This window comes from Protopterus annectens, chromosome 9.part0 (assembly GCF_019279795.1).
Source record: "Protopterus annectens isolate FY-2018-M chromosome 9.part0, PAN1.0, whole genome shotgun sequence".
NCBI classification, from domain to species: Eukaryota; Metazoa; Chordata; order Ceratodontiformes; family Protopteridae; genus Protopterus; species Protopterus annectens.
The window spans coordinates 214,207,585-214,224,676 of record NC_056743.1 but is presented as its reverse complement, the minus strand read 5'-3'; the positions used below and the strand labels follow the sequence as shown (position 1 = coordinate 214,224,676).

General features: G+C 36.8%; 1 protein-coding gene across 10 annotated transcripts in view; it reads right to left on the bottom strand.

Moving 5' to 3' along the window:
- The window catches only part of PLEKHA7 (pleckstrin homology domain containing A7), a 2,079,953-nt gene that overhangs the window by 186,405 nt on the left and 1,876,456 nt on the right, over positions 1 to 17,092 (bottom strand). The gene's annotated exons all lie outside the window — the stretch shown is intronic.

The window sequence follows — 17,092 nt, the reverse complement described above, 5'->3', positions numbered from 1 at the left end:
AAATAGAAGCCACCAAGAGATTGCATTAAAAGGCAATGGCTCCAATTAAACAAATTAGATGATGATTACCAACATAAAGGAGGAGCTCAGATTGAAGTAAGTATTTATTTAAGATTTTCTCGCCTTCATCCCTGAAAATATGTTTATGCATTGGGCCTTGCAACTTGCCAATTGTGACTGCAGAAATATGTATTAATTCAAGTTATTTTTGTATAGCTAAAATAAAGTTCTGTTTCAAATAATGTAGCTGTGCAGCATGCAACCTCAGTCTGATCTCTCCTAAGAAAAAGTTGTGCTACATTAGTAAAGTTTACCATTAAAACTATAATATATCACATATCAAAGTGCTTACTAACTGCCCTATATACTATGTCCTTAGTGTTCAAAGACCCTTTTAGTTCTTATAGAAATAAATGATTTACATATGCTGTTTAACAGCATGATGACAAAGAGCCTTGATTTTCTGCTGAATGTTTGTGTGCTGCATTATAAAAGTAATAAGATTAGAGTGTCTATTAAGGTCATGCACATCATATATAATATCAGCATATGAACTAAATTATATAGAAATGGGTGTTGCTTTGTGAAGTCTGAACTATCACCTGAAACGTTCCCGTTTTTTCAACAATGGTTCTAGAACAAGCTCATTTACACAGGCAGAGCTGCCCAGACCTTCCTTTTACAGTACTTTGAAATTATTTCACTTACAGCTGTTAAAGCACAACTGAAGCAGTCAAAGTCATCATTTATTCTACAGGTAATATAGTAAAAACTGCGATGACTTCTCAATTTCTGGCTCTCTACGCAAGTACTACAGTGCAAATGCACCAAATAAATTATGAAAAGTACACTGATTTCAAAAATACCAAAAAATGTAACAGAAACAAATATCAGTTTTCTGCTCAGTGGGCCATAGGTTAGAGCCATAAAGATTGCCAAGCAGTTTGGTATTTGCCTGAAATTAATTGCCTATCTGTAGCTTAACTGTAAGCTTTGACTTGGAAGGAGAGTGCCAAATGATGCCCTCTTTAATAACTAATTAGTGTCCAAGGCACATGGCATTGAGCCAGAAAATGACCTAATGCAAGCATTTTGATGACCCTAGAAATCTTGCACTGCCCTGATATCAGGATGGGGATATAGCCATTAGCACAACTCAGCAAATGGTCAAAATGAGTTTGAACAACTGAAGTATTATATATTACATCATGAGAGGTGATGTTGATGCAAGAGCTACTACAGCAACAGTTGCAATGTATCTTTCATGCACCATGCACCAAGCACACAAAACTGGAGACCAGTCAATGAAAATTCTTGTTGCACCAAGCTTAGCCATACATACAGCTCAAAACTGTTAGACTTTGGGAAAAATAATTTAAGAATGTGGTATTGGTCTACAGATGAAGCACACGCAGCTTGCATGAAGAGACAGGTAGACTGCACATAGAAATTGCTGAATATCATGGCTGTCATCTGGAAGAAGGTGGGTGGTTTGAGCTTGCTCCTAAGCCCCCCCCATGGCATTCAGTCAATGGAAGCAATGCTGCTTCAGTACACCCTTTTTCGCACAAAAACGTATTCCAGCAATTCTCCACCTATATCTCAAGACACTTGGAAGGGCCAATATTCCTCTCTTTGTCCCCAATACAGCATGCAGTGCTACTAGGCCTAAACCAAGTGTAATATGTGCGACAGGTTGAATCATCCCCTCCCCCATGATGTTTGATCCAACATCTATCACTCTCACTCATCTCCCTCTGCAGCTGTTCCAATACCTGGGGGTCACTAGCCAAATCCTTTTCAACAGGGCAGCAGTATACTACTGCAAAATACAAGAGTAAATCTATAAAAATCTTCACAGAAACTGTAACAAGTCTGATAATTTAAAAACAAATACAACCAAATTGCAAACATGCAAAGGTTTAGCACTGCAATAACTTCTAAATACAGCCATTCAAATGAGAGCAGTAGCAAAAGATGTGGATAAGTATGTCCTGAAATGGATGGCTTTAGTTGGAAGAGGGATAAAACCTTGTCTATCAGCCAGACAACTGGAGACTGAATAGACACCCATTTTGTTTTTAGTTAGAAGAGTAGGAGTGACTTGGCAATATCAGCTCATGAATCCTGAGGGAACAGTAGTAGTCCACTCCACTGGACAGCCCACTACGTAGTCCACAACATAGTCCACACCTGTCACAGAAGTACATGTTAGGACTGCAACTCTATAAACCAGGGATATGGTCTTAGCTGTACCATGGTATGTGCAGTAGTATTCAAACAGCATGTGCTTGAAAATAGGCACCCATCAAGGCAAGAAATATAACCCCTTAGGTTTTGAAAGTGCTGCTGTCAGCAAAGAAAAGCTGGAAATTTCTAGAAAATCTCACCCTCAGCAAACAGCTGTTTTGTCAAATAAAAAGTGTTGCATTGTTGCTGTGTAATCCCCAGCCCTAGCAGACACAGGAGAAGTGGTGATTCCAGATACTGAGACCACAAAGACAAGGAAAATGACCACTAAACAAGGTTGAAAGTAAATCTGTATGGTGAGGAAGGGGAAAACAAAGCACTGCTGACTGCATGATGCCATTTGACAGGCTGTTTCTACACTTGCCATCTAGCTAGTAAAAGAAAGTAGGTCACCATAAAGCTAATTGGCTCTGGAAAAATGGGGTACCCCCACAAGATGACATAGGGTGCAGCTCAGCTGACGTGGATGACAGCAAAGGATAGGGAAGAATGCTTCGATGGACAGCAGGCATAAGAGTAAAAAATCAGACACACAGATATATGTGTGTGTGTGCGTGTGTGTGTGTGTGTGGTATATGTTCACTTTGTCAAATTGTTTTTATTAAACAAAAGAAAATCTGGTTCATTTGAAAATCATCTTATCACACTTGCCAGCTTTCCTTTCTGTGCAAGACTGCAGTGTGGTGGGGATAAGGAAATTCACCCTTTCCTCCGTATAGAACGTTCTTGGTGTTGGTATATTTAATTAGCAGAGAGTGTAGGGCACAATTCCCACATGGGAGTGCAGAGGGGCTTTTGTAATTTTTATTTTTTGAGCATTTGTGCTCTATGAGTTGTAGTTCAATATGTTGCTTTATTACTGAAGCAACATACACCCATATAATTATTTTTAACATTTGGTATAATATGATTGCTTCTGCAGTAGTAATGAAAAGTTCCATTGGAAAGAAAGTGAAACCTTACATCATGCCCTAGGGGATGGTGTTTTAATATTTGTGAACAAAGGTATTAATGTAAAAATCTGTTATAATAATGAAGTCTGAAATTTTATCACTACTGATTCATACTAAAACCATCAATTTTCAAATGTTTGACTTTTCTACCTCCCATCGATGTCTAAAAATGAAACAAGAAATGAAACAAACAGATTTGAGAAAGTATATTATTTAAAAATATATATTATGGGTGATGATTATGCTAATATGGCACCAGTTAATATTAATAGCAACATAATATTAACAGTTTTGTGTCAGCTTTCTGTATCTCAACTTGTACAAAATCGAACTAGAGAGAGGAATAGTTTGGATGTTATTCTAACATCACCTGAAGCTGAAAGTCTTTGATGTAAGGAATAAAGAGCCATCATGTAACTGAACACTTGTAAAGTGCAATGCAATTTAAATAAGAGAATAACTGAGTGAGTTAAGGAAAAAGAGTAACATTCGGAGGAATATGTATCAATTAATGAGATCAAAGACTGGAAGTTGGACTAGAAAATCAAGGGGAAGCAGGCAAGAAAAATGGGATTTTTTTTACAAGAAAAACGGAATTGTTTATGGACAACACATACGTTTTGCAAAGAAAGTTACAGGGTGTAAAAATCTGGATTCCCTGGATGACTGGAGAAATAAATAATAGTTTCAAAGAAAAAGGGAGATGGATAACTTTAAAAGTCAGCCCGTTAGATAGGCATGCTGGTATCTATAACACATGTGTTAGAAAAGCCAGAAAGGAAGTAAGATAAGCAAAAAGAAATTATGGGGAAAACTGAGTACTAGAATGCTGGATAGTTAGCAGCCATGCTTATACAATCTGGTGGAGTTTTTTGAAAAGGTCTCCAAAGCAATGGATAAAAGCAAATGGTACACACTGCATACCTTGACCTGGCAAAGGTTTTGGCACAATTCCCCACTCGGGTATAGAAGAAAATATAAATAAACAGGGAATAAACAGCTATGTTACCCACTGGATTGCCAGCTGGCATGCAGATTGGACACAGGAAATCAAAATAGGGGAAGTTACCTCCTCAAAGACACCAGTCACAATTGGAGTCCCTTAAGGTTCTGTGCTGGGACCTCTCCTGTTTGGCATCTACTTTTCTGAAGGAAAAGCCAATACCAAAGGGCTGTGGCTGACTAAGTTTGCAGATCACTATAAGCTAGGGGCAGTCATTGAATCCTCAAATGACTTAGTAATCCTGCAGGAAGGGCTAGCCAAAATAAATAACTAGTGCCAAAATCATAGACTGAAACTAAACGCCGAAAAAAAATGCATTACTGTATAATTTGGGAAATCATCTACCTCAGGGAACCACCACATTGACAATATTCCCTTAAGAGTTGACCCAGTTGATCAGGATTTGAGAACTTATGTGGACAGTGACCTAATGTTTGACCAACATGTGTCCATTGTTATAAGAAGATTCTTCTGTATTGCACAGCTTATAAACAAAGGGACTGTGTCTAGATCTGGGGATGTCATTGTACCACTTTGCTCAGCCCTCATTAGGCCAATCACTGAATATAATGCCTGCTTCGGTATGTACCTGTCCAGAAAGATGCAACAAGTGGAATGCTCACAGAGATGTTTTACTAAAAGAATACAGGGTCTAAATAAGATGTCCTACATAGACAGACTCAAAGCCCTGCCATTATCCTAGATATCCTGCAAACTGCTAAGAGGTGACCTGCATCTGCCTTACAAGGCATCTTCCAATCCAGTACTGATGGATTTACTGTACAACAGCAAGCCCAATGACATCAGAAATATTTGGTTTAGGGATCTAAATCTCTTCTGCAACATCAACAGAATGGTTTGGAGGGACAGGTATATCTCACAGAATACCACTGCTCAGTAACAGTCTCCCCATCTACATTAAACAAAGCTCATCACTCTTCATTTTCAAGTGCAACTTGGATGTAAGGAGAGGAAACAGAAAATTGACTCCACTACTGTGCCCTACACTACTAATGGACAAATACAGCTTCTAAATATTTATCCCATGCACGAGTCCCCTCGCATTACCTAGGGTATGATGCCAGTTATTCTCATTAGGAGGGCTATGGGATGGATAAGAAAAGTGTATGTAACGAAATGGGATAGGTTAATTTGAGCACAAAAGTAGAAACTGGCTAGGCTTAAGATAGCCCACAAGGGCAGCTAGCCTAGTACTTCTTATGAAGCTATAACATGGTTATTCTTTACATATACACAAAGTTGTAGTAAAGAGAAGAAGACTATTGTTAATATTGTATATGGTGAGATTTTGATGTCTGAAGCTGATAAGACAGTTGGTACATTTGCCAATTTGCATGAAAAGATTATAACAGAATGGTAAAACTTCTGTTTCTGTTACTCCCACTGTTCATTTTCCTCTCACTTTAAAAGACATGGCTAATAATTCCTTAAATTTCATTAAAAAAGGATAAAGACCTTGGACCTGACAGATTAAACAGGACCTTCTTATTTAATATACAAGTTAGCTTGTTGGATTGTATCACATATTTGTTTCAACAATCATTGAATTTGGGAAGGTTTCAACTCAGTGGATAGAAGCTGAAGTTCAGGAGGATATTAAACATGTGGGATATATTTCAACATGGTTTATATAAAGTAAGAGTGAACTTAACTGTATTCTCTTCTGAAGTGGTATATACACTCAATAACAGTATCCCTGTAGGTATTTAATTTCTAGACCTAGATAATTCATTTAATTCTGTATCACATAGCTAGATTGTCTTAAGAGTAAAAGGGCTTGGATTTTAATAAATATGTAGTTTGATGGCTCCATAACTGATTCAGTAGAAGGGAATCTGGGTCTGTGTACAAAGAATTAAGTGAAGGGAATATAAAAATTAACAAAAGACTTCCCCAAGGTTCACTGCTAGGGTCATTCTTATTTCATAGGAGATTACTAGGCTAATGTCTTAAGAGCTCATACAAGCCCCTAGGGGCAAGAAGATAGCATGAGTTTGTCCCCATCTAGAGCCAATTATGAATTCAAACTAGCCTCTGAAACAAAGGGAAACCACAAAGCCTTCTTCAGTTACATCAGGAACCTCTACGGCAAAGCCCAGGTTTGTTCTGATTTAATACTTAACAGTACCACTTACACACTGATCCTGTAGACTTAGCCAACCTTGTAGCAAATAGGTTCAGTGCAAACGTCACTCCCTATCTCCCTCAAAGGCCCATTTGACATCCACGATACTTGTACCGCACCTCACATTGCCATAGATTAAGTGTTAAAGGCCCTATCCAAGTCAAAGAACACAGCTTTCATAGGACCTGATAGTATCCCAGGCTGTATTCTGCGCCATCTCCAGCAAGGACTAGTTTTGCCATTGAGCACCCTATTCAACCACAGCCTAATTACAGGCTTCATTCTAGCAGACTGGAGAACTGCCATTGTTATCCCCTTGCACAAAGGTGGTGCCACTACTGACTCTGGAACCTATTGCCCCATTAGCTTGACAAGTCTGATCTGTAAAGCCATGAAGAGTATTACAATTGATCTCATAAACAAGAACATAGGCAATCTCCAAGCACTTGACCCCACCTAATTTGGATTCATCAAATGCATACCTTGTCTGTTGAACATGGTTGACTTCTTTGAGACTGTCACCAAGGCCCTGGATGAGGGAAAGACAGTACATACAGCTTACCTTGACTTGGCCAAGGCCTTTGACACAATACCCCACTCAGACATCATCGAAAAGGTACTACAACTTGGTGTAAATCCCTGTCTCATCAGGTGGGTAGCCCACAAGGTCAAAATATGTGCCGCCACCTCTGACAGCAGACCTGTCACTAGTGGTGTTCTCCAGGGATCTGTCCTGGACCTCTGTTGTTTGGCATCTACTTCTCAGAAGTCCAGGCAAAGATAAAAAGCCTGTGGCTCACCAAGTTTGTGGATGACTGTAAGCTGAGTGCTGTCATCGACTCCCCAAATGATATTAACATACTGCAAGATGGTCTCACAGCAACAAATGACTGGTGCCAAAGTCATGGCCTTTAGCTAAACACAAAAAAATATATTATCATACCATTCAGCAAAAACATGGCCCCTCCTGATTACCACATCAGTGACAACCCCCTTAGCACACAACCTGTGGTGAGAGACTTGAGTACTCAGGTTGACAACAATCTCACATTTGACCATCTTGTAGTGGCAGTGGTCCGAAAAGCCTTTTACTTGGTTCATCTCATAATTAAAGGGATTGCATCCAGAAAAAAGGAGGTAATTTCTCTCTGGACTCCTCCCTCATTAGGCCAACAATTGAGTATCCTGCCCCATTTGGTATGTACCTCTCCAAACACCTGCACCAACTGGAAAGGCCACAGAGATACCTCACAAAGAAAATCCATGGCCTCCTATGCGGACAGGCTGAAATCATTATCACACTAGTCAGTATCGTAGAGATTGCTCAGAGGTGATCTGTGTCTCGCCTGCAAGGTAATATAGGACCCTGCCCTACTAGAGATGCTCCATATCAATAAATCTAACTCCTCATGCATTACCCACTCAAAATACCTAAATCTAATATGCAACATCAACAAAACCTGCTGGAGAGAGTGGTTTGTCTCTCAGAAGCTGCCCCTTCTCTGGAACAGACTTCCCATACATGTCAAACAGAATACTGTGCTGACCCTCTTTAAGCACAACCTTGATGGGTGGATGGGAAACCACAAATTTGTCCCAGGGGTTCCACCTGTGTCCCACATTGACAGGGGTGACAGGTGCTGACTGAGATTTCTTTTTTGGGGTAAACTCTTGGCTAGGCTTGTAAGGGCTCCGGGCCATTAGCCTAGTAACCTCCTATGATCCTATGAATACATTACAGATTGCCCCTGTTCATAAGGGACATATGTGCTATACCAAGAAAAAAATGTAGTCCAAATGCTTTGTTTTCAAACTTTCTGCAGTCAAAAGACTCAAAAGCTCTACTATTTGTATCAAGATTATATCACCCTTGATGGGACTCAAACCCACAATCCCTGGCTTAGTAGGTCAATGCTTTATCTAATAAGCCACTGAGACCTTATCTTTCATGCATTTTTGTCAGCATTCCCTTTGTTCTGAAAATTTTGGACAGTGACATTTGTAGATGATGTTAAAACTGCATAACTGACCGCCTCAACTGATGATCAGAAAACCTTACAAATTATTTGGATAAATTATATGACTCGCCAAAAATCAATTTGGTAGAATTTAACTCTATTAACTGTAAAGTACTGCACCTAGGGAAAATGTATATCCATACAGTTTGGACTTTTATTGTACTGGGAATGTTATTTACAATAAAGGACAACATTAAGAACAATTTTGTTTAGAAAATGTAGTGTGCTGGGACTCTTTCATAAATCTTTAATAAGAATGGTTATGGAATTTGTAGGTGTTTTGTGTTTATTCTTGTTATCTTCTTCTTTTGGCTGTTCCTGTTAGGGGTCACCACAGCAGATCATCTGTTTCCATTTCTTTCTGTCACCACATCCATAAACCTTATCTTAGGCCTTCCTCTTTTCCTGTTACCTGGTAGCTTCATCCTTAGCATCTTTTTCCCAATATACTCAGCATCCCTCCTCAGCACATGTCCAAACCAATGTAATCTTGCCTCTCTGGCTTTGTCTCCAAACCTTCCAACCTGGGCTAACCCACTAATATACTTATTCCTAATCATGTCCATCCTCATCACACCCAGTGCAAATCTTAACATCTTTAACTCTGCCAAATCCAGCTCTAACTCCTGCCGTTTTGTCAATGCCACTGTCTCCAACCCATATAACATAGCTGGTCTCACTACCCTCTTGTAGACCTTCCCTTTCACTCTTAATGGTACTCGTCTGTCACAAATCACTCCTGACACTCTTCTCCACCCACTCCATCCTGCCTGTACTCTCTTCTTCACCTCTCTTCCACACTCACCATTACTCTGAACTATTGATCCCAAGTATTTAAACTCATCCACCTTCACCACCTCTACTCCTTGCATCCTCACCATTCCTCTATCCTCCCTCTCATTCAAACACACATATATTCTGTCTTAGTCCTGCTGACCTTCTTTCCTTTTCTCTCTAGAGCATCTCTCCAGGGTCTCCTCCACCTGTTCCCTACTCTCACTACAGATCACAATGTCATCTGCAAACATCATAGTCTACGGGGACTCCTGTCTGATCTCATCTGTCAACCTGTCCATCACCACTGCAAATAAGAAAGGGCTCAGAACTGATCCTTGATGTAATCCCACCTCCACTTTAAACGCATCCGTCACTCCCACTGCAGACCTCACCACTGTTACACTATCCTCGTACATATCCTGTACCACTTAGATACATCTCTGACACTCCCAACTTCCTCATACAATATCACAACTCCTCTCTATGTACCCTGTCATATGCTTTCTCTAAGTCTACAAAAACACAATGCAACTCCTTCTGACCTTCTCTGTATTCTTGTACTACTAACAACATTTTGGAAAGACTCTAAAAACACTTTACCAGGAAAATAATGGGGATAAAAATATGTGATATAAATTCAGCCTAAGGTCTTTAAATATATTTTCAGTGTATTACAAGATTAAAATAGAGGACTTAATATAAGTATGTAAATGTTTCAAGAAATAAGAATTGGAAACAACCTTGGAGTATACGAATCCTTAAGCATGAGCCCACTACCGGGAATAGTCAGTTATTAGTTAACTTGTAAAAATAAAAACTAAATTAAGTAGAGAATTGTTTCATTGCAGAGTAGGCTGGAAATTAATTGTTTGCCTAAGGAGGTAAGTTTGGTTGAAAATATAATGCCTTTTAAAAGGCATTTTGAAGAATGATGTGGTGGCAGGGTTTTTTTTTTTGGACACTTTCATCTTGGAGTATGGCTTGTAGTTATTTCATATGAGGTCTTATAGCCCATATAAAACATTGAAAATCTCAAGCTATCATAGCCTGGACCAAAGCAGAGAAGGTTTCAATTAGTGAGCAGGACATTGGAGAAGTCAGACAGAAAAAAGGGGATGGTAGTGAATGTGTAATGACGGCTCACCCATCTCAGCTGGAAGAATTGGCAATGCATCTCTCCATATGGGCATCACCTGAGAGTTAGATAACAGGTACTCATTTCATTCTATGTGTATTTGTTTGTGAAAGAAGGGCATGGAACAATAACTTACCAAAGAGTGGGTATGTGGAAGCTTACACTTTTACAATGGCCAAGCAAAACAAGTATTGAACTGCACCTTACAACAACAAGGGGATGAAGGCTAAAGAGTAGAAGAGTAAAATCTACTGTCTGCCTTTAGGATGATGGTCTTCGGTCTCTAACATGTGTGTCATATGCCCAATGTTCTTGGATGCAAGGAAAGAGCGGTGGATGAATGAGTTAATGAGGAATGGTGCTTGATAGTTGTAGCGGATCTGGGAATTTAATAGGTACATAAAACATGTCCAGATAAAGATATCAACTATAAATAAGAATTACTTATTGTGCAAATACTTGCACTCTGTTAATCTGAAAATGACAAAAATATCATTTATATCAAATACATCATTTGCAAGTGGTGTTTCTTTTTGAGCAATTAAAATATTAACTAAGGAAAACAAAAATGAAACAGGTAACCAAGCTCCACACAAATATTTAATGAATTAAGCGCTTCCGTCTGAGAATTCAAAGGACTTCATCAGCATAACTACTAAATCTAAAATCACAGTATAAATACCCACTTTAATTAACAAAAACTCATCCCCCGAATTAACATTTCCAAGGCAACTGAAATAATCACATGACATCATTCTCATAAAGGTGACATATAAAAAGCAAACAGTAAGTGTAAAAACGCTACTTGTTATATACAATAAAATGACATATGTAAATATGCTGTAAACTAACCTCAGTATAATAATATATAGAGTAAAACATACAGAACAAAACAACCCTACACCTATAGAAAATAAGCTTCCTTTAACCGCAAGACACTACTTAGGGATATTGCATCATTAAGACCAGGAATAACTGTGGCATTAGTTTTTAACTGCCACTTCAATTCGAAAAATTCAAAAAAATCCTCACTAGGGCCACCCATCTGCCCCAAATCCACCTGGTCTATGACCACAAATCTGAATTCATGTGAAGGGTTGGAATCCACATGCTTAAATAAAGTATTTTTATCATTTTTCTTCCTGATATCATAAATATGCTGGTGAATTCTCTTTCTAAGACTCAATTTAGTTTTTCCAACGTAAAATTAACTAATGAAAGTGTATTCACTATAGAAAATCAAATCTGACTATCAGCAATTCATTTCACAAAATGCTGTGTCTGCAAGCAATAGGTTTATTCTTAGGCAGGGATAAAAAATGTGTATGACAAACCCTTAACTGAAAACAGTTTATAGTAACTAATGTTTAAACTACAGTGCCTACAATAATATAAATCATTTGTCTAACTTTTCTTCAGAAGCACTGACCCTTTAAATTGATGATGTATTAGGCTTGTTTTATTTATAAATATATACTTCTTAATCGAATAAATCATTTAAACAGTAATCTCTATTGTTATAAACCCATTTTTAACATGTTTCTATTATTTCATCAGGAAAACTGGGTCTATATTACAATGGCGAACTAAAACAAGTTCAAATGTTGTAATATCGAACCGTAAACTCCGAAAGTGGAAAATAGTGAAGCCACGGCACATCAGCTTTTTTCCCAGGGAAAAAAAATGGTGGGCTGTTTTCGGGGCTTTGCTATTTCCTTCACTGTGGTGCGATCTTGGAATTGTTATATTTAAGTAGGGGGGGGGGTGTGGGGGGACGAACCTCCCCACTTCAGTTTAAGTTTAAGTTTTTTTTTTTTTGTTAGGGAACAGTGATTTTTTTCCCTGGGATAAAAAACGCTGTTCTGTGCTTTCAGTTTTGTTGGGTTTCGGACATAAGTATTCAATATTACAATGATCAAACTTTTGTAAGTTTGACGTTGTGATATAGACATGGAATACTTTACTGACTATGAAAGTACCTTAGGTTACATGAGGGAAAAGCTTTGACAAAATTAAGATAAATTTACAATGGTTATATCATATATGTATGCAATTTATGTCTCTGCATTTCAATGTGCCCATCAGTAATAAAGTTGATTCAAATATGTTTTCTCTAATTTTGGGTCAAACGATCAATGGTTGTTACTAAGGAAATTATACTTTTGAGCTGGAAAATAGGATGTTAGATTGGAATTGCCTAGACATAGTAAGACCTTACTGAGTTAAACGCTCCTGGCTGCCAAAAAGCAATTCCAAAAATAGAAATGAAAATCAATATAATCTCTGACTGATGTACTGAATATTATAAAGGAGCTATAACAACTGGATGCCTGATCTTTAGAAAAGGGAAAGAGCAAATCACATAAAAATAAATGGAGTTTGTGGGAATAATGCATGCAAAATAATGTTGCGGAAGAGGAGTGAGGCTTAAGAGAAGACAGGAACTGAGCAATCTATGCAATGTTGGAGTGAGTGATCTTTTGGCTTCTCCCATTAGGGGTCGCCACAGCTGATCACTGGTCCACAGATAGATTGGCAGTGAGGTTTTTATGGTGTCAGGTTGCCAGCCTGGTGACCAACCTTCACAGAAGGCAAAAACATACAAACACTCACCTACTGCATGTCTTTAAAATTCACTCGACCACAGGGAAGACATGCAGGTGCCACACAGACGGCACTCTGGCTGACAATCGAACTAGAGGACCTCTTAAAACATACTTTACACAGCATGAAAATAATGAAAATGTCACTATAGGTTTTCTTTTATATTAACGCATGTGCACCTATATGATTGTATTGTTTGTGTCTTTCGGCTTTTCCCGGTTAGGGGTCGCCACAGCGGAACTCCGGTCCGCTAATGATTGGCAGTAGAGTTTTACATGCTGGCTTGCCGGGCCTAACGCACAACCTGATTGTATAATTAATAAAAATGTGATTTAATACATTTGGTGAGTTGCACTTTACTAAACACAAGTGGTCAAAATATCATGCGTTCAAAAACAAAAAAAAAAAAGTTTTATGTGAAACATCCCAAACTGTGGTAAAAGACTGCATCTCCTCTGTAACATAATCAACTCTGAAGCTGCAGCATCTTGGAGAAAAGAGCTCTCACCAGATATGGTGAATTCTGGAAAGACTTTTAATGAGTCAGGTTTGATAAAACGTGACTCTCTCAATTGTAAGGCCACAAAAAACACTTACATTTTTTAAAACTGTTTTCATTGATAATTTCCTCAGGATCTACCCAAGCAGTCATATGATGACACAACTAACCTTTGCCCCCCAAGTGTAATTTACCCCCAAAACTGGAGTTACTGGTAATTCTACTGTCTTAAACATTGATTTTAAAAATGGTGGTAATAGTTCATTAAATAATAGAATTAATTTGAAAATTATAGAGGAGAATGCAGTGAGACAAGTTTCATATTCAGTTTTCAGTATAACCACACCACTGTTAATGATTGTTAGTAGTTTATCAGCCGTCACTTACAATTAAAGATACTGATGTCTATAGATATATAATCATCCACATGCAAAGATAATGAAACAACAGAGTGTACACCGAAAAATCCTTCTGCATAAGCTCCCAAATGTGCCAAAACCATGACTGTCTACAACAAAGGATTAAAAGTTCAAGTTCCAGGAAATTACAGTTAAAATCATGGTGTTTCTGGTATTGAAATTCAAATACCTGAAAAATAATTTAAACATACAGTACTCATAATCTTTAAAATTTTCTGTCCCTTTGTTTATTTTTTCAGACCAGGCCTCATTGTGGTATAAAAGAAACTAACCATTTCAAGATCTGTGTCAGAATGAGCATTTATTGAATCTAAAATTGAAGCTTTTACATTAGGTAGTTGATTACTACATGGCAATAGATAAATTAATGCATCATATTCAAAACAATAATTTTACATTATTTGTATGGCACATGCAATATTTATTTGCAGTATTAAATACAAAAGTAAAAAAAAAAATTGATGGTAAATTGAAAAAATTACATAAAAGAAATGTTCTTTCAGATCTTGCAAAATGTCACAATGTTTACAACATAATGTTGAAGTATATCATCATAATACTGTACTTGGTTCTTTCAGATTTATCATACAGCCACATTAAGAATTAAAGATATCAAGAGATTTATGACCCTCTCATGAGTTAGATTCTATTGCAGATAAGAGGATTTCAATGATGAATGCCATGGCTTTATATCTAACATCCTCAAAACTCAATTTATTTTCCATGCCTATTTGCTGGATGGGTTGTGCTTATGCATTTAATATTTGTGCTACTATGGGGAAACAAGGCATAGTTAAGTTTTTGGATCAAAAGTGGCCAGATTCCAAATGAGTTGCTCTCAGTGTGTCTGTCCTGATTCGAAAAAAACTTGCTCTCAGTGTAAGTGACTTATTATAAGGCCCAGCTATAAACATGCGTAATATGGGGACCAGACTCCAAAACACCTGCTCTCAGCCTGCCTTCAGTGTAAGCGGTCACTTATACTAAAAGCCAGTCTTTTGGAATCAGATCCACAATGTATCCTTCTACTGAACAAGGGGACATCATAAACTATAAAACTCCTCCGATATTGAAAACATTGATTGATTAAACAAATGAATCTACCAAAGGATTTCTGATACATATGAATGCTATATTATATCTATATATATATATATATATATATATATATACATATATATATATATATATATATATATATATATATATATACATATATATATATATATATATATATATATATATATATACATATATATATATATATATATATATATACACACACACATAATTATAGTTAATGAGAATCTAATTATTGAACTTAAAATTATTTATGATTATGTATATTTATATGTATTGAAAATTATGCGAGTCAAACAATCAAATTAGCACTTTATTAATAATTGAATATTCACGGCACTGTGACCTCACATAATAGGCAAGTAGCACAGGTTATATTACTTTAGGTAATCCCATGTACAGACAGCTATCTTTTTTTATATACTGCCACATCTTGTAATAGCATAAGCTAAAAAAAATCATATTCTGATAGGCTACATATGTCACTAACGTCTAATTACTATGTCATATGGAATAAAGGTGTGGGTCAGTCTAACCCAACATTTTGCCTTTACTGACATAACAGAAATAATATCTGCATTAGTAAGCTTATAGTAAAAAGAATCGATGTTTTGATAACTGTTACATCCTTATAATAAAAGAAATATTATTAAAATCCATCCTTGTAGTTAAAAAACGCGTTCTTTGTACATGTGCTTGTACAAGTATAGATGGCAAACAGAAAAAAATCATGAAACATTATTAAAATTGAAGCATAAAATCATGACTCACTAAAGAATGAAATGAAAATCCCAACTGCAGAAAATATACCCCCAGAAAAAGTAACGCTATTAAATAATACTATAAAATCAGGTAAGAAAACATAAAACATTTTTTTATTTAACTTGAATAAACTAAATAGGCAAAATGCCTCTTTTCAGGGGCAAAGCAGAAGCACGGTTCTGTTTAAATGATTGGTGAGTCTAACAGTAAGCAGAGATTGAGGGGAACTAAACCCAGGACAACCAGATAAAGGTCATTAGTAATTTATTGCATTAAACCACTGTGGTAAATATTAAATCATAAAACATAAGAATTTTCATTTTTTTCTTTTTTGTACTCTGTACCCCTGCTGACAAATTCTAACACTGATGCTGCAATGCCTTTGAAAAAAATGAAATACTCTTTTTCTGCTGCAAGACTATTTCCTATTCTCCAAAGATGTGCATTATTGAAATAAGAATAATTTCATAACGGGAGTGTTCACCCACCCCACAAAAGCACCAAGAGTTTTGCACCTTGAAATATTTACAAAATATATAAATCTAAGTTATACTTCTGTTTTCCTATATAATAAAGTCGGTTCCCCAAAGTTAAGTTACAAGCCTATAATTATCACTGTTATTTTCATCTTATGACAAAGCTCAACTTTGTAAAATTCTGCAAAAAGATTTATAGTACATATAACTTTTAGAAGAAATCAGGTATAAAACTAAATTTTATGACATTAAAGTAACATTTACATCTTTAACAGTACAGTCTTTCACTGCTGTACTACTAGGACTTCACTTCATTACAATATTGCTTCTCAAGTGTTCTGAAGGGCATTGAAAGTCTTTTGACTTTCGTGAAACTAAACTACAGTTTATTTCTGATGGCAAATCCATACTCCAGAAGCTATACTAACAGAAGTGTCACGCATTAGGATTTTTTGGCATTTGGGCATTTCCACTTGGTGTTTTGTGATTCGGCATTACCTGCTTTGGTATTTTTAAAGAGGCCCATGTGATTTGTACAAACATCTTTTTGTTACATTTATAGTCTGAAGGAAGAGCTTTTAATTAACAGAAATTAATACTTCCCCACCCCATGGCTAATCTAAACTTCCTGCTTCTTTTCTTGCTTATTTTATGGGACATGGAATAAAAACTGACTACAATATTCTCTTGTATAAAACAACTGATCAGAAAGTGATCATGTGGCATGAATCACTATTTGGCACAGAAAGCCATGGCTAATCATTTTGTGAAGGCAGATGGTTAGCAGACTGCATGATAAGAGGGTAGGAATATAATAATGCAGCACTAGGAATACTAATTAATGCAAAGCTGCTAAAACACATTGAGGCCTGGTTAAAAAAAAAATAAAAAGCAACTTAACGAGTCCTGTTAGATTGTTATGTTTAGTCTCAAATCAGATGTTTTGGTAGAAAAAAAGAATGACATTAGA